Raw genomic sequence first — 19,011 nt, 5'->3', positions numbered from 1 at the left:
GTGTGGGGGTGTGGATGGAGTGGCAGGTCCTGGGGAAAAGCCCCCGGGAGGTCGGGGGCAAGGAGCGGCGGGGGTGCGGCGCCGTGTCGCAGCCGCGAGTCGGGGGCTGCCCGGAGCGGGAGGCGCGCGGCAGGGCGCTGCCCGGAGCCGTGCGGCGGCGCCGCCCCCTGCCGGCGGCGCCGCCCCCTGCCGGCGGCGCCGCCCCCTGCCGGCGGCGCCGCCCCCTGCCGGCGGCGCCGCCCCCTGCCGGCGGCGCCGCCCCCTGCCGGCGGCGCCGCCCCCTGCCGGCGGCGCGCGCTGCCTGGACCCGGAGGTGGGGCCGGGCGTGGGCGCCGCGCCGTGTCCGCTGGCGCCGTCCCCTGGCCGCGATGCGGTACTGCAGCCAGACGTTCCGCGCAGGGACTGGGGACTGGCCCCTCCGGCGCGCCGTCGGCACGTGGCGCATGCGCGGTACGGCGCAGCAGCATGGCGGCGCCCTGGTGTCGGGTGCCGGGGCGGCGGGGGAGCGGAGAGGCCAGCCGTGAGGCGCGGGCTCCCCTCCGGCGGGTGCGGGGGTGCGTGGTGGCTGCCCGAGGGTGGTGGGACGGGAAGCTTCGAGCCGCCCGCTGCGGCAGGCTGCCGGTGCGCTGGAGGCGAGGCGGGTGCGGGCAGCCCCGGGGCCAGAGGCGGGAGGTGACGCAGGGGAAGGGGGGAAGGATGCGGGCACCCCCCCCCAACTCGGCAGCGCTCCCCGGCCCCGCTCGCCCCGCGCAGCCGCCCCCAGCTCCAGCACGTCCCCTGAAGCCTGTCCCGGAGCCCCCGGCCTCCCCCAAGGCCCGTGGTGCGGGCGGCACACTGGGCCTCGAGCGTGCCTCGGCCTCCCTTAACGCGGTCGCCGCTGCTTCTTTCTCTGTGGCAGGGGCGGCGCTGAGGACGCGTTTGTCCGTTCCTGCCCTGGGGATGCCGTTGGCTGCGCCCGCTCCAGGCTTGTGAGGGCTGTGTGTGCCGGGCCTCGGTCTCCTGGCGTCGTGGGGGCGAAAAGGGAGAGGCGGAGCGCTGAGTGGCTGCGGACGGGAGCTGGCGGGGCTGAAGCTGGAGAGTCCCGAGAAGGCTGAAGAAGAAAAAAAAATGGAAGGCCACCTGGCTGGCAGCTGCCTGGCTCCGCAGGCAGGAGAGAGCCTGCCTCTGCGGGTGAGGAAGGCTCCCTCTTGGTAGCCTGCAGCAGGCCAGGCCGCCAGCGTGTCCCGCAGGGTCTGTATGTGTCACCAGCAGCAGCATGGTACGGTTGTGGAGCGCGTGAGCGAGCGAGGCTACGTGCCTAGGGAGCCTCGTGTCCTGAGAGCCGCGACACATGCGCGTTTTTTCTTAGGTATAGGACAGCCAAGCGACCGGAGTTACGGAAGAGGAAGGGAGGAGCGCAGGAGAGAGAAGCGCCTGAAGCGGCAGAGTCTCCCGACAGCGCCGAGAGCGAGATCTGCGGTGAGTGGCGGGCCTCCGGGGCCCTGTCGCCCCTCTTCTGCGTCCCGGGCCCTCCCCTGGATCCTTCTCTCTCCCACGCTGCTGTGATTGTTTTGTTTGTTTTTTTTTTCTTTTTCCTTTTCTTTCCCTTTCCCTGTACCTCCCGTCTTCTGTCTGTGTTTGTGTCCTGCTACCTCTCCCTCTTTTTCTCCCTCCAGAATTTCTTTAGCCGGCTCCCTGTCTCTGTTTCTCTGTCCTGCTGCCTGTCCGGTCGTTTCTTGCTATACGTCCCTGTTCAGCCAGCTCTCCCTTTTTGCCTTTCTCTCCTTCTCTGTCCTGCTTCATGGCCCTTTCTCTCCGTCCTGTAGCCCCTTGCTGGTTTGTTTTGGGGTTTCCCTGCACACCCCCCCCCGCCCCCCCTCTTCTTGGTCTCTTTGTCTAGATCTGACCCTTTCTTTGTTTCTCGGTCCCTTTTTTCCTGTTCACTGTCCTTTTTCTCTCTCTGCCTGTGTGTCCTGTGCTCCATTGCCATCTTTGTCTCTCCTTTCTTCTTCATCTCCTCCCCCTGCCCCTGTCTCTCTCTCTCCCTCTTTCGCGCTCACCGGCCCAACATTTTCGTGCTCCGTCTCTGCAAGGCTCCTCGTCCCTGTTTTTCTTGATTTCTCTACCTCTCTGGCGTTTTCTTTCGACCCTTCTTTCTCTCTGAGCTCCTCGGTCTTCTCCCGTGTCTTATTTTCGTCTTCCTAGGGCTCTGCCCTGCTCCCCGTCACTTATTTTCTCTCTCCGTTTCTCTGCCCTGCTCCCCCTCGCTCTCTTTCTTTCTCCGTTCCCCTCTGCTGCTCCACAGCAGTGTTTTTCCTTTCTCCGGCTCTCTGACCTGCTCCCCGCCCACCCAGGTTGGCCGTCCCAGGTTTTGTGCTGTTTTTTCCCTTCTCCGCCTCTCTCTCCTGCTGCCCAGCCGAGGCGTTTCCCCCTCCGTCTCTGTCCTGCTCCCCTGTCTCTTATTTTTGCCTGTCTTTCACTTTATCCTGCCTCCCTGTCCCCTTTTTCTCTCTCAGTATCACCTTGTCCCACTCCCTTTCTTTGACAATCTGTCCTGCTCCTTGTCCTTCTCTTTCCCTTCTCTGTCATTCCCCATCCTTCTTCTGGCCTTTCTTCCTTCTCTTTCTACCCTGCTGCCGCAGTGCTTCTTTCTCCATCGCTGTCCTGCTCCCTGGCCCTTGTTTCCTCTCGCCGTCACTCTGTCCTGGTTCCTGTCCCCCGGTTTTTCTGTCTCTGTGTCTCTGTCCTGCTGCCTGTCTGGTTGTTTCTTGCTATACGTCCCTGTCCAGCCGGCTCTCCCTTTTTGCCTTTCTCTCCTTCTCTGTCTTGCTTCCCGGCCCTTTCTTCTCTTCCTCTCTCTCTGTCCACTAGCCCCTTGCTGGTTTGTGTTGGGGTTCCAACCCTAACCACCCTCTTCTTCGTCTGACCCTTTCTTTGTTTCTTAATACCTTTTTCCCTGTTCACTGTCGTTTTTCTCTTTCTGTCAGTGTGTGGGGACGGGGGTGGGAAGCTTGGGGCGGGGAGTGGAGGCTGGAAAGAGGTAGGAGGTTGCAGAGGGGTGGGAAGCTGAACTATGTAGAGGCCAGCAAAATGGGAGGTAGGAGGCTGATGAGGGGTGGGAGGCTGGGGGCGAGAGTAGAGACCAGAAAAAGAAGGAGGCCGGAAAGGGGTGGGAGGCCGCAGTAGGGTGGGAGGCCGGGGGCGAGAGTAGAGGCCAGAAAGAAAAAAAGGAGGCCGCAGAGGGGTGGGAGGCTGCAGAGGGGTGGGAGGCCAGGGGCGAGAGTAGAGGCCAGAAAGAAAAAAAGGAGGCCGCAGAGGGGTGGGAGGCCGCAGAGGGGTGGGAGGCCAGGGGCGAGAGTAGAGGCCAGAAAAAAAGGAGGCTGGAAAGAGATGGGAGGCTGGGGGGTGTGAGTAGAGGCCAGAAAGGCCCTTTTCTTCCGGCTTCTTCCCTGTCTTTATCTCTCTTTCCTGCCTTGTTTATTCCTCTGATTCAAGTTCTCTCTCGATCTGTGAGTTCTGCTTCCCACTCATCATATTCTCTCTCTTTCTCTGTCCTATTCCTGCATACAGTGTGCAGTGAGGCTTCTTGTCTAGGAAGCCGCGTCTCGTATGAGCTCTAAGACAACCACATGCATTTTCTCTCAGGTGGAGGCGAGCCAAACGATTTGAGTTACAGAAGAAGAAGGGAAGAGAGAAGGAGAGAGAAGCATCTGAAGTGTCCAAGTCTCCTGGCAGCACCGAGAGTGAGAGCTGCGGTGAGTCCTGGGCCCTCGGGGCCCTGTCACCCCTCTTCTGCATCCTGGGCCCTCCCCTGGCTCCCTCTCTTTCCCACACTGCTACGATTATTTTTTTTTCTGCTCTTGTGTACCTTCTTTCTCCATCTGTCTCTGACTTGTCCCCATCTTTTAGGTCCTCCCTCTTTCTGCCCTGCAGCCCGTGGCGTTTTTTTCCTTCTTCCCCTCTTTCTGTTCAGCTCCCGGTTACTACTTTTGCTTTCCTCCTGCTCTGTAGCCTGTCAGTACTTTTGCTGTCTCTGGTGCTCTTTTGTCTGGCTCCTTGTCCCTTGATTTGAGGCCTTCCTTCTCGGCTCCATAGCGCGTCACAGATCTACTGCTTTCTCCATGTCTATTCTATTCTATTTCCTCATCTCTCTTTGCCCAGGTCCCTGCCGCTATTCTTTTTTCCTCTTTCAATGCTACAGGGTTTTTTTTTGCATCTCCTTCCTGCTCCCCGTTCTTCATTTTCGGTCTCTGTCCTGCTCCCTCTTCTTCTTTCTGCTGCCACTCTTCCTCTCTTCCTGCTGCTTCTTTCTCCATCTCTGTGGGACTGCCTGTCCCCGTGCTTCTCTCGCTGTCCCTTTCCCCGCTTCGTGCTTTCTCGTTACACCGCCGCTGTCCAGCCATCTGTCACTTTTCTCCTCTCTTGTAGTGGCCTGCACCCTGCTCCTCATTTTTGGCGGCCTCTGCCGAACAGCGCATCGCTCCGGGAGCCAACTGACCGACTGTTCCCTGCTGGAGCAACGGGCGCAGTTGCGGGAAGGACTGCCGAGGTGTCGGAGGGGCAGAGGGAGCATCGGGGGCCCCGAGCCCCGGAGCAGAGCGGCTCCCGGGACTGGCTGGGTGCGTGACTGAATAAAGACCTGCGGTCCCTTTTGCCCTCGCGGCTGCATTTGTGCTTGGTTTGCACGGGACGAGGGGCTGTGCCAGAGCCCAAGGGAGGAGGGGACGGGCTGTGGGGCAGGGGCGACGGCCCCCTGTTCCTGCCGGGCTCCAGTCGTGGGCCCGGGGCCGGGGGAGCCCCAGGTGTGGGCAGCACGGCTGATGGCGACGGCCCCTCCCTCTGCCGGTGGAGGGCCCGGTGCTGCCGTGACCGGGGTGGCCGTGGAGGGGCCGGTGCGAGCCGAGGGAGGAGCGGAGCCGTGGCCGGGCTGCGGCTGCAGCGAGGGAGAAGGTGAGCGCGGGGTGGGGGGGGAGGTGGATGGAGCAGCGCGTCCCGGGGAAAAGCCCCCGGGAGGGCGGGGTCCGTGTCGGGGACAGGGAGGGGCGGGGGTTCGGCGCCGTGTCGGAGCCGCGAGTCGGGGGCTGCCCGGAGCCGTGCGGAGGTGCCGCCCCGTGCCGGCGGCGCGCGCTGCCCCGACCCGGAGCGGTACTGCAGCCAGGCGTTGCGCGCAGGCTGTGGCCCCTCCGGCGCGCCGTCGGCGCGTGGCGCATGCGCAGTGCGGCGCAGCAGCATGGCGGCGCCCTGGTGTCGGGTGCCGGGGCGGCGGGGGAGCGGAGAGGCCAGCCGTGAGGCGCGGGCTCCCCTCCGGCGGGTGCGGGGGTGCGTGGTGGTTGCCCGAGGGTGGTGGGACGGGAAGCTTCGAGCCGTCCGCTGCGACAGGCTGCCGGTGCGCTGGAGGCGAGGCGGGTGCCGGCAGCCCCGGGGCCAGAGGCGGGAGGTGACGGAAGGGAAGGGGGGAAGGAGGCGGGCACCCCCCCCAACTCGGCAGCGCTCCCCGGCCCCGCTCGCCCCGCGCAGCCGCCCCCAGCTCCAGCACGTCCCCTGAAGCCTGTCCCGGAGCCCCCGGCCTCCCCCAAGGCCCGTGGTGCGGGCAGCACACTGGGCCTCGAGCGTGCCTCGGCCTCCCTTAACGCGGTCGCCGCTGCTTCTTTCTCTGTGGCAGGGGCCGCGCTTGTCCGTTCCTGCCCTGGGGATGCCGTTGGCTGCGCCCGCTCCAGGCTTGTGAGGGCTGTGTGTGCCGGGCCTCGGTCTCCTGGCGTCGTGGGGGCGAAAAGGGAGAGGCGGAGCGCTGAGTGGCTGCGGACGGGAGCTGGCGGGGCTGAAGCTGGAGAGTCCCGAGAAGGCTGAAGAAGAAGAAAAAATGGAAGGCCACCTGGCTGGCAGCTGCCTGGCTCCGCAGGCAGGAGAGAGCCTGCCTCTGCGGGTGAGGAAGGCTCCCTCTTGGTAGCCTGCAGCAGGCCAGGCCGCCAGCGTGTCCCGCAGGGTCTGTATGTGTCACCAGCAGCAGCATGGTACGGTTGTGGAGCGCGTGAGCGAGCGAGGCTACGTGCCTAGGGAGCCTCGTCTCCTAAGAGCCGCGACACATGCGCGTTTTTTCTTAGGTGTAGGACAGCCAAGCGACCGGAGTTACGGAAGAGGAAGGGAGGAGCGCAGGAGAGAGAAGCGCCTGAAGCGGCAGAGTCTCCCGGCAGCGCCGAGAGCGAGAGCTGCGGTGAGTGGCGGGCCTCCGGGGCCCTGTCGCTCCTCTTCTGCGTCCCGGGCCCTCCCCTGGATCCTTCTCTCTCCCATGCTGCTGTGATTCCTCCTCCCCCCCCCCCCCCAGCTTTTCTTTTCCTTCCCTGTACCTCCCCTTCTTTTGTCTGTATTTGTTTCCCTGTCCCGCTCTTTTCCTCTCTATTCCTCATTCCCTGTCCTTGTTGCTGTTTTTTCTTTCTCCATCTCTGTGCCCTGCTGCCTATCTCTGTCCAGTTCCCTTTCTGTTTGCTGGGTTGTTTTTTTTTTTTTTCTCCTCATTCCTCTGCCTTGCCCTGTTCCGTCCTCTCACTCCCGCAGTGTCATGCTGTGTGTTACCCGTCCTTCTCCCTGTGGTTTTTTGTTCCTCTTGCTCTGTGCCTCTGTCCTGCTGCCTGGAAGTAATTTTTTATTCTCCGTATTTCTGTTATTCTGCCTGTGGCTATTTTTTTTGTTCTCTACCTCTCTCCTGCTCCCCACCCTCACCTTTCTCTCCCTGACGTTCTTTCCTCTTCCCAGTACCTCTGCTTTTCTGCGCCCTTGCACTCCATTTCCTCCGTCTCGCTCTATCACGCTGTCTTGCTCCCCATCCCTCCCTTTTCCTTTCTACCCTTCCGATGTGTGTGTCCCCCAAGTGCCCCTTTGACGTGTCCCAGTCTTTCTGTCTACACCCTCCTGTCATTCTCCTTCTCTTGCTCTTCTTGCTCTTTTTCTCTCTTTTCCTCTGTGCTGCGGCCCATCACTGTTCTTTCCTCCTCCATCCCTTTGTTGCGCTGCCTGTCCTTGTCAGTTTTGCCCTGTGTTCTGGCTCCAGTCTTGCCTTGTTTTCTGCATCTCTGTCCTTTTCCCTGTACTTTTTTCTCTCTGCTCCTCAGTCCTTCTCCCTCGTCTTGTTTTTCTCTTTCTGCCGTCCCTCTCGTTTTGTCTGTGACCCTCTGTGCTCTTCTCCTTCTCCCTCTCAGTTTGCGGTTGTCTTATGTGTCCCCTTCTCTGTCTCTCTCTTCTGCTGTCCTGCTCCCCAGCCCCATTATTTATTGCTTCACCCCTCGGTCTTGCTCTCAGTCCCTGTTTTCTCTTGTGCTCCACCTCGCTGCCGTTCTCTCGGTTGCTCTCGGTTGCTGTCTGTCCCAGCGTCCTGCTCCCTGTCGCGCTCTCTTTCACAGTATCTTTCTTTCTGGCGTCCTGTCCCTCACCGGTTTTCTCTGTCACTCTGTCCTTCCTCCTGTCTTTTCCTTGTGCCTCTGGCCTCCTACTCGTCGCTACTTTTTTCTTCCTTTCTCTACCTCTCTGCCTCTGTCCTGTCGCTTTCTTCCTCTCTCTGTCGCCAGCATTTCTTTCTCCATCTGTGCCCCCCTCCCTGTCCCTTTTCTCTCATTCTCTCTGTCCTCCATCCTCCCCGTAACTCTTTGTCTGTATATCTCCATACTGCTGCCTGTCCCTTTGTTTCTTGCTATATGCCCCTGTCCAGCTTGCTGTCCCGTTATTCTCCTCTGTCCTGCTCCTTGGCCTTTTTTCTCATCCTGCAGCCCATCACTGTTTTCACTTTCTCCACCTCTTTGTCCTGATCTGTGTGTCTCCTGCCCTCGTCCATCTGGCTTGTTGCCTGTACGTTTGTCTCCCTCCAGCGTTCTTTATTCCCCTGATTCAGTTTCTCTCTTGATCTGTCAGTTCTGCTGCCCGCTCGTCATTCTTTCTCTCTCTCTCTCTTTCCCTCTTGTCTTGTTCCTGCGCGTAGTGCGTGAGCAGGCGAGGCTACGTGTCTAGGGAGCCTTGTCTCGCAAGAGCTGCGAGACATGGACGTTTTCTCTTAGGTGGGGGACAGCCAAGCGACCGGAGTTACGGAGGAGGAAGGGAGGAGAGCAGGAGAGAGAAGCGTCTGAAGCGGCAGAGTCTCCCGGCAGTGCTAAGAGCGAGATCTGCGGTGAGTGCCGGGCCCTCGGGGCCCTGTCGCCCCTCTTCTGCATCCCGGGCTCTCCCCTGGATCCCTCTCTTTCCCACACTGCTGTGCTTTTTGGCTTTTTTTTCCTCCCTGCCCCCTCCAACCCCCTCCCCGCTCCCGTGTACCTGCTTTCTCCATCTCTGACCAGCTCCCTGTCCCCATCTTTTAGGTCCTCCCTCTCTCTGCCCTGTAGCCCGTGGCTTTTTTTTCCTTCCCTATCTCTTTCTGTCTGGCTCCCGATCACGGTTTTTGCTTTCCCCCCTCTCTGCCCTATAGCCCGTCGGTACTTTTGCCGTCTCTGGGACTCTCTGTCCGGCTCCCTGTCCCTCTGGTTCAAGGTCTTCCTTCTCAGCTCCGTAGCACGTTGCGCGTCTGCCTCTTTCTCTATCTCTCTCTATTCTGCTCCCTGCCCCTCATTTTGAATTCCTCCCTCTCTGTCCTGTCGCTCCTTTTCCCTTTCTGCATCTCCGTCTTTTTTCTCTTTTTCTTTCTCTGTCTCTCTCTGTCCAACTCCCTGTCTCTAAGTTTCAGTTCCTCGCCCTCTCTGCGGAAGCTGTCGGGACTTTTTGCCTTCGCAGTCTCTCTGTTCTGGCTTCCTGTCCCTGTTTTTTCATTCCTCCCTCTCTGCCCTGTTACCCGTCACCATTTTTATTTTCTCCGTCTCTTCTGGCTCAAGGTCCTGATTTTTTTAAGTTCCTCCCTCTCTGCCCCATACCCTGTCACTTCTGCAGGTCTGTTTCTCCACCCTCTCCCTGTGCGGCTCCCAGCCCCTCTTTCGCACTTCCTCCCTCCGGAGCCTGCGGCCTGTTGCTTTCCCCCCCTCTTATTTCTCTCTCTCTGTCTCTCTCTGTCTCCCCGCCCCTGTTTTTTCATTCCTCCTGTCTCTGCCCTAGAGCCCGTCAGGAGTTCTTTCATTCTCTGGCGCTCTCTTTCCAGTTCCCAGGCCCTGGTTTTCAGTGTTGTCCTCCTGTCTTCCCTGTGCCACGGCGCGATTTCATTTCTTTGGCCGTCTCTCCCGGTCCGGCTCCCCGCCAGGATTTTTTAATCCCCCCCTCTCTGTCTTGTAGCCCATTGCTGTTTTCTCTGTCTCTGTGTCCCTCTGTCCGGCTCCCTGTCTTTACTTATTATTTTTGTTGAATTCCTCCCTCTCTGCCCTGTACGCGGTGCTGTTTACACTTTCGTTCCCGGACGTCTCTCTGTAGATTGCTCCCAGTCCTGTTTTTTTTTAATTCCTCCCTCTCTGTCTGTCATGGTTTAACTTGGCAGCCGGCAACTAAGCACTAGAGAGCTGCTCGCTCACAGCCCCCACCCCCGGCCCGTTCCCTCCCCAGCGGGATGCGGAGGACAAATGGACAAAAGGTAAAACTTGTCGGTTGAGATAAAGACAGTTTAGTAAGGCAACAAAGGAAATACTGTTGATAATTCTAATAACGATGATAATAATTGCAACAACGCACATGCGAACCAAACTATACGCAGTACAGTTTCTCTCACCACCCGATGACCGGTGCACAGGCAGTCCCCGAACAGCGACTGCGGAACCCGGAAATCGCAAGTTTCGCTAAATTCCAAAATAGTTTGACCTCCCGGACGAGAGCGGGTTCCAACTCGCGGAAACGAGAAGAGCCGATTCCTGCCCCGCAGCCAGCCCCCATTTATAAGCTGCGCGTGACGTCTGTGGTACGGAATATTTCCACTGGCCAGCTTGGGCTAGCCCTGTAGCCTGTCGCAGGTGGTGGTGCTGTGTTTCCCCCCCGGCCATTTCTTTCTCGTTGCGCTCTGTCCGGCTTCCTGTCCCTACTTTTCAGTTCTTCCCTCGCTGCCCTGTGGCCTGTTGCTATCTTCCCTTTTTCTGTCTCTCTGTGTATGGCTCCCGCTCCCTTCCTTTTTGAAATTCCTCCCTCTCCGTCTGGGAGCCCATCGTGGTTTTTCCTTTCTGCGTCTCTCTCTGGCTGGCTTCTGCTCCCTGGTTTTCAATTTCTTCCTTCTGGGCCCTTTAGCCTGTGGCAATTTTACTTCTTTCTCGGGCTCTGGATCCCAATTTTTTAATTCCTCCTCGTCTCCCCTCCTGCATCCCTTTTTCCAGCTCCCTCCCCGGCTCCCTATCCCTGTGGTTTAATTCCTCCCTCTCTGCTCTCTAGCTTTTGCTGTACTTCCTGTGTGCCTTGCTCCGCATCTGGCGCCTCGCCCCTGTCTTCGCATTCCTCCCTATAGCCCATCACTGTCCTTGTCTTTTGTCATCGATCTGGTCCAGATCCCTGTTTTTGCCGCCTTCTCTCTCTGCCTTATTGCCCCTGGCTATTTCTTCTTCCTCCCTCTCTGACTGCCCGGCTCCGGATCCCTATTGTTTCATTCCTCCCTCTCTGTCCTGTGGCCCGTCGGTATTTTTTCTTTCTCTGGCTCTCTTTGTCTGGCTCCCTGTCCCTGTTGTTCAGCTTCTTCCTTCTTGGCACTGTAGCGTGTTGTGATTCTGTTTCTTTCTCCACCTCTCTGTCTTCCCAGCTTCTCGTCCCTCACTTTTAAGTCCTCCCTCTCCATCCTGTTGCCTATTGGATTCAGCCCCGCCCCCCCCCCCCCCCCTTTCAGTCTTTCTTGCTTCCCGTGCCTGTTTTTAAGTCCTCCCTCTCTGCCACATCACCCATTGCTTTTGTCTTTTCTCCATCTCTCTATGTCTGTCTCACTGCCCTTGTTTTTTAGTTCTTCCTCTCTGCCCTATGCCCTGCTGCTGTGTTTGCCTTTCTCGGTCCCTCCCTGTGCGGCTCCCTGTCCCCATTTATTAACTCTTACCTCTTCTTCCTGCACCCACCACTGTTCTCCGCGATCTCCCTCTCTCTCTGTCTGGCTCCCCGTCCTCAGTGTTTAATTCGTCCCTCTGCCCCCTGTAGCCCCACGCTATTGGTCTGTCTGTCTCCATCTCTCTGTGTCCAGCTCCCTGGCGCTGTTTTTTGTTTCCCCCAGCCCATCTTGTAGCCCATCACTGGTTTTGTTTCGTTGGTTTTTTGGTCTTCCTCTGTGTCTCGCTGTCCAGCTCCTGGTCGCGGTTCTTCAATCCCTCCGTCTTCCCTGGAGCGTGCTTTTGCTTTTTTTCCATTCTCCATTGTGCTCTGTCCGGTCCCCTGTTGCTCTTTATCCATTCCTCCCTCTCTGCCCCGGGGCCCGTCACTTTTTCTCCTTTTATTTCTGCCTTTCCCTCTGTCCGACTCCCTGTGCCTGGTTTTTAAATTCCTCCCTCTCTGCCCTGTCACCCGTGCCATCTTTTGCCTTTCTCGGTCTCTCTCTGGCCAGCGCTCTGTCCATATTCATTGATTCTTCCCTCTCCACCTTGTAGCCTGTTGCTTTTGTCCTTTGTCCTTCTTACTTGTGTCTGTCTCCCCGATGACCCTGTTTTAGAATCCCCCCCCCTTTCTTTCTGTACGCATTACTCTCTGGCTTTTTGCTCTCTGGCTCTCTTTTGTTCAGCTCCCGCTCCCTACTTCTTAAGTCTTCCCTCTTTTCCCTGTAGCGTGTAGCTATGTGGTTTGTTTCGTGTTGTCCTGCCCACCCTCGCCCCTTCCCTCCGTCGTTTGCGTTCCCGGCTCCCTGTCCATGTTGTCTCATTCCTCCCTCTCTGCCCTGTTTTTGTAGCTTTTTTTTTTTGTCTTTCCCCATCTGTCTCAGTCCGGGTCCCTGCCCCTATTCTTTTTTCCTCCCTTCCTGTCGTGCTGCCCGTTGCAGGTTTTTTCTGCGCCTCTGTCCTGCTCCCCCATCCTTTTTCGGTCTCTGTCCTGCTCCCTCTTCTTCTTTCTGCTGCCACTCTTCCTCTCTTCCTGCTGCTTCTTTCTCCATCTCTGTGGGACTGCCTGTCCCCGTCCTTCTCTCGCTGTCCCTTTCCCTGCTTCGTGCTTTCTCGTTACACCGCCGCTGTCACTTTTCTCCTCTCTTGTAGTGGCCTGCACCCTGCTCCTCATTTTTGGCGGCCTCTGCCGAGCAGCGCATCGCTCCGGGAGCGGACTGACCGACTGTTCCCTGCTGGAGCAACGGGCGCAGCTGCGGGAAGGACTGCCGAGGTGTCGGAGGGGCAGAGGGAGCATCGGGGGCCCCGAGCCCCGGAGCAGAGCGGCTCCCGGGACTGGCTGGGTGCGTGACTGAATAAAGACCTGCGGTCCCTTTTGCCCTCGCGGCTGCGTTTGTGCGTGGTTTGCACGGGACGAGGGGCTGCGCCAGAGCCCAGGGGAGGAGGGGACGGGCTGTGGGGCAGGGGCGACGGCCCCCTGTTCCTGCCGGGCTCCAGCCGTGGGCCGGGGCCGCCCCAGGTGCGGGCAGCACGGCTGATGGCGACGGCCCCTCCCTCTGCCGGTGGAGGGCCCGGTGCTGCCGTGACCGGGGTGGCCGTGGAGGGGCCGGTGCGAGCCGAGGGAGGAGCGGAGCCGTGACCGGGCTGCGGCTGCAGGGAGGGAGAAGGTGAGCGCGGGGCGGTCGATGGAGCGGCGGGTCCCGGGGAAAGCCCCGAGGCGGGCGAGGGTACCTGCCGAGCGGGGTCCGTGTGGGAGGCAAGGAGCGGCGGGGGTCCAGCGCGGTTTCGGGCACGGTGTCCCCGCAAGCCGAGGCCCGCAGCTCCCGCGGCGTGCTGGGAGCTGTAGTGCTGGGGCGCGGGGCGCGCTGTCGGTCACGCTACTCCCCGGGGCATGCCGGGAGGTGTAGTCTTCCGGCTGCCGGGCGGCCGAGCCCTGCTAGCCAGGGCATGCCGGGAGGTGTCGTTTTCAGGGACTCGGCTGCCGGGCAGCCGCATTGCTCTCGGGCATGTGCGACGAGGCGTTGTGCTTGGTCCCGCCACAGCCCCCGCTGCGCGGGACGAAGGGTAGTTCTGTGGTCAGTTCCGTGTGTTTTTCTGCAGCCTTCCCGCTGCGTCCGGTCCCCAGAAAGCGGTGCGGCCGCGCCTCGACCGGGCGTGCCGCAGGGCTCGCTGCTGCCACCCGGTGAGCAAAGTTCGTTACTGCGGCTCGGGTGGCGCCAATGCGCGGTGGCGCCGAGTCCAAGAGCTCGCTGCTGCCACCCGGTGACCAAAGTTCGGTACTGCGGCTCGGGAGACGCGAATGCGCGGTGGCGCCGTGTCCAAGAGCTCGCTGCTGCCACCCGGTGACCAAAGTCCGGTACTGCGGCTCGGGAGACGCGAATGCGCGGTGGCGCCGTGTCCAAGAGCTCGCTGCTGCCACCCGGTGACCAAAATTCGGTACTGCCGCTCGAGTGGCACAGGTGCTGTGCGCGCTGGGAGGAGCCGTGCCCTGTGTGTCCGGTGCTGCAATAAAGGACGCCTGCCTGCTTGCTGAAATGCCCAAACGGCTTCAGAGGGTCTTTGTGTTTGCCCAATGACGGCACCGTGGGATCCAGCCGTGGGCCGGAGCCGGAGGAGCCCCAGGTGCGGGCAGCACGGCTGATGGCGACGGCCCCTCCCTCTGCCGGTGGAGGGCCCGGTGCTGCCGTGCCCCGGGTGGCTGTGGAGGGGCCGGTGCGAGTCGAGGGAGGAGCGGAGCCGTAGCCGGGTTGCGGCTGCAGCGAGGGAGAAGGTGAGCGCGGGGTGTGTGGGGGTGTGGATGGAGTGGCAGGTCCTGGGGAAAAGCCCCCGGGAGGTCGGGGGCAAGGAGCGGCGGGGGTGCGGCGCCGTGTCGCAGCCGCGAGTCGGGGGCTGCCCGGAGCGGGAGGCGCGCGGCAGGGCGCTGCCCGGAGCCGTGCGGCGGCGCCGCCCCCTGCCGGCGGCGCCGCCCCCTGCCGGCGGCGCCGCCCCCTGCCGGCGGCGCCGCCCCCTGCCGGCGGCGCCGCCCCCTGCCGGCGGCGCCGCCCCCTGCCGGCGGCGCCGCCCCCTGCCGGCGGCGCGCGCTGCCTGGACCCGGAGGTGGGGCCGGGCGTGGGCGCCGCGCCGTGTCCGCTGGCGCCGTCCCCTGGCCGCGATGCGGTACTGCAGCCAGACGTTCCGCGCAGGGACTGGGGACTGGCCCCTCCGGCGCGCCGTCGGCACGTGGCGCATGCGCGGTACGGCGCAGCAGCATGGCGGCGCCCTGGTGTCGGGTGCCGGGGCGGCGGGGGAGCGGAGAGGCCAGCCGTGAGGCGCGGGCTCCCCTCCGGCGGGTGCGGGGGTGCGTGGTGGCTGCCCGAGGGTGGTGGGACGGGAAGCTTCGAGCCGCCCGCTGCGGCAGGCTGCCGGTGCGCTGGAGGCGAGGCGGGTGCGGGCAGCCCCGGGGCCAGAGGCGGGAGGTGACGCAGGGGAAGGGGGGAAGGATGCGGGCACCCCCCCCCAACTCGGCAGCGCTCCCCGGCCCCGCTCGCCCCGCGCAGCCGCCCCCAGCTCCAGCACGTCCCCTGAAGCCTGTCCCGGAGCCCCCGGCCTCCCCCAAGGCCCGTGGTGCGGGCGGCACACTGGGCCTCGAGCGTGCCTCGGCCTCCCTTAACGCGGTCGCCGCTGCTTCTTTCTCTGTGGCAGGGGCGGCGCTGAGGACGCGTTTGTCCGTTCCTGCCCTGGGGATGCCGTTGGCTGCGCCCGCTCCAGGCTTGTGAGGGCTGTGTGTGCCGGGCCTCGGTCTCCTGGCGTCGTGGGGGCGAAAAGGGAGAGGCGGAGCGCTGAGTGGCTGCGGACGGGAGCTGGCGGGGCTGAAGCTGGAGAGTCCCGAGAAGGCTGAAGAAGAAAAAAAAATGGAAGGCCACCTGGCTGGCAGCTGCCTGGCTCCGCAGGCAGGAGAGAGCCTGCCTCTGCGGGTGAGGAAGGCTCCCTCTTGGTAGCCTGCAGCAGGCCAGGCCGCCAGCGTGTCCCGCAGGGTCTGTATGTGTCACCAGCAGCAGCATGGTACGGTTGTGGAGCGCGTGAGCGAGCGAGGCTACGTGCCTAGGGAGCCTCGTGTCCTGAGAGCCGCGACACATGCGCGTTTTTTCTTAGGTATAGGACAGCCAAGCGACCGGAGTTACGGAAGAGGAAGGGAGGAGCGCAGGAGAGAGAAGCGCCTGAAGCGGCAGAGTCTCCCGACAGCGCCGAGAGCGAGATCTGCGGTGAGTGGCGGGCCTCCGGGGCCCTGTCGCCCCTCTTCTGCGTCCCGGGCCCTCCCCTGGATCCTTCTCTCTCCCACGCTGCTGTGATTGTTTTGTTTGTTTTTTTTTTCTTTTTCCTTTTCTTTCCCTTTCCCTGTACCTCCCGTCTTCTGTCTGTGTTTGTGTCCTGCTACCTCTCCCTCTTTTTCTCCCTCCAGAATTTCTTTAGCCGGCTCCCTGTCTCTGTTTCTCTGTCCTGCTGCCTGTCCGGTCGTTTCTTGCTATACGTCCCTGTTCAGCCAGCTCTCCCTTTTTGCCTTTCTCTCCTTCTCTGTCCTGCTTCATGGCCCTTTCTCTCCGTCCTGTAGCCCCTTGCTGGTTTGTTTTGGGGTTTCCCTGCACACCCCCCCCCCGCCCCCCCTCTTCTTGGTCTCTTTGTCTAGATCTGACCCTTTCTTTGTTTCTCGGTCCCTTTTTTCCTGTTCACTGTCCTTTTTCTCTCTCTGCCTGTGTGTCCTGTGCTCCATTGCCATCTTTGTCTCTCCTTTCTTCTTCATCTCCTCCCCCTGCCCCTGTCTCTCTCTCTCCCTCTTTCGCGCTCACCGGCCCAACATTTTCGTGCTCCGTCTCTGCAAGGCTCCTCGTCCCTGTTTTTCTTGATTTCTCTACCTCTCTGGCGTTTTCTTTCGACCCTTCTTTCTCTCTGAGCTCCTCGGTCTTCTCCCGTGTCTTATTTTCGTCTTCCTAGGGCTCTGCCCTGCTCCCCGTCACTTATTTTCTCTCTCCGTTTCTCTGCCCTGCTCCCCCTCGCTCTCTTTCTTTCTCCGTTCCCCTCTGCTGCTCCACAGCAGTGTTTTTCCTTTCTCCGGCTCTCTGACCTGCTCCCCGCCCACCCAGGTTGGCCGTCCCAGGTTTTGTGCTGTTTTTTCCCTTCTCCGCCTCTCTCTCCTGCTGCCCAGCCGAGGCGTTTCCCCCTCCGTCTCTGTCCTGCTCCCCTGTCTCTTATTTTTGCCTGTCTTTCACTTTATCCTGCCTCCCTGTCCCCTTTTTCTCTCTCAGTATCACCTTGTCCCACTCCCTTTCTTTGACAATCTGTCCTGCTCCTTGTCCTTCTCTTTCCCTTCTCTGTCATTCCCCATCCTTCTTCTGGCCTTTCTTCCTTCTCTTTCTACCCTGCTGCCGCAGTGCTTCTTTCTCCATCGCTGTCCTGCTCCCTGGCCCTTGTTTCCTCTCGCCGTCACTCTGTCCTGGTTCCTGTCCCCCGGTTTTTCTGTCTCTGTGTCTCTGTCCTGCTGCCTGTCTGGTTGTTTCTTGCTATACGTCCCTGTCCAGCCGGCTCTCCCTTTTTGCCTTTCTCTCCTTCTCTGTCTTGCTTCCCGGCCCTTTCTTCTCTTCCTCTCTCTCTGTCCACTAGCCCCTTGCTGGTTTGTGTTGGGGTTCCAACCCTAACCACCCTCTTCTTCGTCTGACCCTTTCTTTGTTTCTTAATACCTTTTTCCCTGTTCACTGTCGTTTTTCTCTTTCTGTCAGTGTGTGGGGACGGGGGTGGGAAGCTTGGGGCGGGGAGTGGAGGCTGGAAAGAGGTAGGAGGTTGCAGAGGGGTGGGAAGCTGAACTATGTAGAGGCCAGCAAAATGGGAGGTAGGAGGCTGATGAGGGGTGGGAGGCTGGGGGCGAGAGTAGAGACCAGAAAAAGAAGGAGGCCGGAAAGGGGTGGGAGGCCGCAGTAGGGTGGGAGGCCGGGGGCGAGAGTAGAGGCCAGAAAGAAAAAAAGGAGGCCGCAGAGGGGTGGGAGGCTGCAGAGGGGTGGGAGGCCAGGGGCGAGAGTAGAGGCCAGAAAGAAAAAAAGGAGGCCGCAGAGGGGTGGGAGGCCGCAGAGGGGTGGGAGGCCAGGGGCGAGAGTAGAGGCCAGAAAAAAAGGAGGCTGGAAAGAGATGGGAGGCTGGGGGGTGTGAGTAGAGGCCAGAAAGGCCCTTTTCTTCCGGCTTCTTCCCTGTCTTTATCTCTCTTTCCTGCCTTGTTTATTCCTCTGATTCAAGTTCTCTCTCGATCTGTGAGTTCTGCTTCCCACTCATCATATTCTCTCTCTTTCTCTGTCCTATTCCTGCATACAGTGTGCAGTGAGGCTTCTTGTCTAGGAAGCCGCGTCTCGTATGAGCTCTAAGACAACCACATGCATTTTCTCTCAGGTGGAGGCGAGCCAAACGATTTGAGTTACAGAAGAAGAAGGGAAGAGAGAAGGAGAGAGAAGCATCTGAAGTGTCCAAGTCTCCTGGCAGCACCGAGAGTGAGAGCTGCGGTGAGTCCTGGGCCCTCGGGGCCCTGTCACCCCTCTTCTGCATCCTGGGCCCTCCCCTGGCTCCCTCTCTTTCCCACACTGCTACGATTATTTTTTTTTCTGCTCTTGTGTACCTTCTTTCTCCATCTGTCTCTGACTTGTCCCCATCTTTTAGGTCCTCCCTCTTTCTGCCCTGCAGCCCGTGGCGTTTTTTTCCTTCTTCCCCTCTTTCTGTTCAGCTCCCGGTTAACTTTTGCTTTCCTCCTGCTCTGTAGCCTGTCAGTACTTTTGCTGTCTCTGGTGCTCTTTTGTCTGGCTCCTTGTCCCTTGATTTGAGGCCTTCCTTCTCGGCTCCATAAGCGCGTCACAGATCTACTGCTTTCTCCATGTCTATTCTATTCTATTTCCCTCATCTCTCTTTGCCCAGGTCCCTGCCGCTATTCTTTTTTCCTCTTTCAATGCTACAGGGTTTTTTTTTTGCATCTCCTTCCTGCTCCCCGTTCTTCATTTTCGGTCTCTGTCCTGCTCCCTCTTCTTCTTTCTGCTGCCACTCTTCCTCTCTTCCTGCTGCTTCTTTCTCCATCTCTGTGGGACTGCCTGTCCCCGTGCTTCTCTCGCTGTCCCTTTCCCCGCTTCGTGCTTTCTCGTTACACCGCCGCTGTCCAGCCATCTGTCACTTTTCTCCTCTCTTGTAGTGGCCTGCACCCTGCTCCTCATTTTTGGCGGCCTCTGCCGAACAGCGCATCGCTCCGGGAGCCAACTGACCGACTGTTCCTGCTGGAGCAACGGGCGCAGTTGCGGGAAGGACTGCCGAGGTGTCGGAGGGGCAGAGGGAGCATCGGGGGCCCCGAGCCCCGGAGCAGAGCGGCTCCCGGGACTGGCTGGGTGCGTGACTGAATAAAGACCTGCGGTCCCTTTTGCCCTCGCGGCTGCATTTGTGCTTGGTTTGCACGGGACGAGGGCTGTGCCAGAGCCCAAGGGAGGAGGGGACGGGCTGTGGGGCAGGGGCGACGGCCCCCTGTTCCTGCCGGGCTCCAGTCGTGGGCCCGGGGCCGGGGGAGCCCCAGGTGTGGGCAGCACGGCTGATGGCGACGGCCCCTCCCTCTGCCGGTGGAGGGCCCGGTGCTGCCGTGACCGGGGTGGCCGTGGAGGGGCCGGTGCGAGCCGAGGAGGAGCGGAGCCGTGGCCGGGCTGCGGCTGCAGCGAGGGAGAAGGTGAGCGCGGGGTGGGGGGGGGGAGGTGATGGAGCAGCGCGTCCCGGGGAAAGCCCCCGGGAGGGCGGGGTCCGTGTCGGGGACAGGGAGGGGCGGGGGTTCGGCGCCGTGTCGGAGCCGCGAGTCGGGGGCTGCCCGGAGCCGTGCGGAGGTGCCGCCCCGTGCCGGCGGCGCGCGCTGCCCCGACCCGGAGCGGTACTGCAGCCAGGGCGTTGCGCGCAGGCTGTGGCCCCTCCGGCGCGCCGTCGGCGCGTGGCGCATGCGCAGTGCGGCGCAGCAGCATGGCGGCGCCCTGGTGTCGGGTGCCGGGGCGGCGGGGGAGCGGAGAGGCCAGCCGTGAGGCGCGGGCTCCCCTCCGGCGGGTGCGGGGGTGCGTGA

At 61.1% G+C, this 19,011-nt stretch overlaps 2 long non-coding RNA genes across 6 annotated transcripts; both read left to right on the top strand.

Moving 5' to 3' along the window:
- The first annotated feature begins 463 nt into the window (after positions 1-463).
- On the top strand, positions 464-9,405 carry LOC142358910 (uncharacterized). The gene is made up of 8 exons (XR_012761942.1): positions 464-546; positions 899-1,258; positions 1,349-1,458; positions 3,625-3,734; positions 4,408-4,598; positions 5,642-5,990; positions 6,081-6,190; positions 9,086-9,405. It is a non-coding gene; the product is annotated as an uncharacterized LOC142358910 (long non-coding RNA).
- Positions 9,406-13,384: 3,979 nt separating this feature from the next.
- LOC142364994 (uncharacterized) lies at positions 13,385-18,332 on the top strand. 5 transcript variants are annotated; one of them, XR_012766371.1, is made up of 5 exons: positions 13,385-13,692; positions 14,604-14,963; positions 15,054-15,163; positions 17,331-17,440; positions 18,115-18,332. It is a non-coding gene; the product is annotated as an uncharacterized LOC142364994 (long non-coding RNA). The 5 variants fall into 5 exon arrangements; XR_012766372.1 differs by lacking the exon at positions 13,385-13,692 and adding an exon at positions 14,100-14,155; XR_012766373.1 differs by lacking the exon at positions 13,385-13,692 and adding an exon at positions 14,165-14,225.
- Positions 18,333-19,011: the final 679 nt, after the last annotated feature.

Source organism: Opisthocomus hoazin, chromosome 2 (genome assembly GCF_030867145.1).
Source record: "Opisthocomus hoazin isolate bOpiHoa1 chromosome 2, bOpiHoa1.hap1, whole genome shotgun sequence".
NCBI classification, from domain to species: domain Eukaryota; kingdom Metazoa; phylum Chordata; class Aves; order Opisthocomiformes; family Opisthocomidae; genus Opisthocomus; species Opisthocomus hoazin.
Note: the sequence above shows the minus strand (reverse complement) of the source record. Positions and strands in the feature narration are given on the sequence as shown.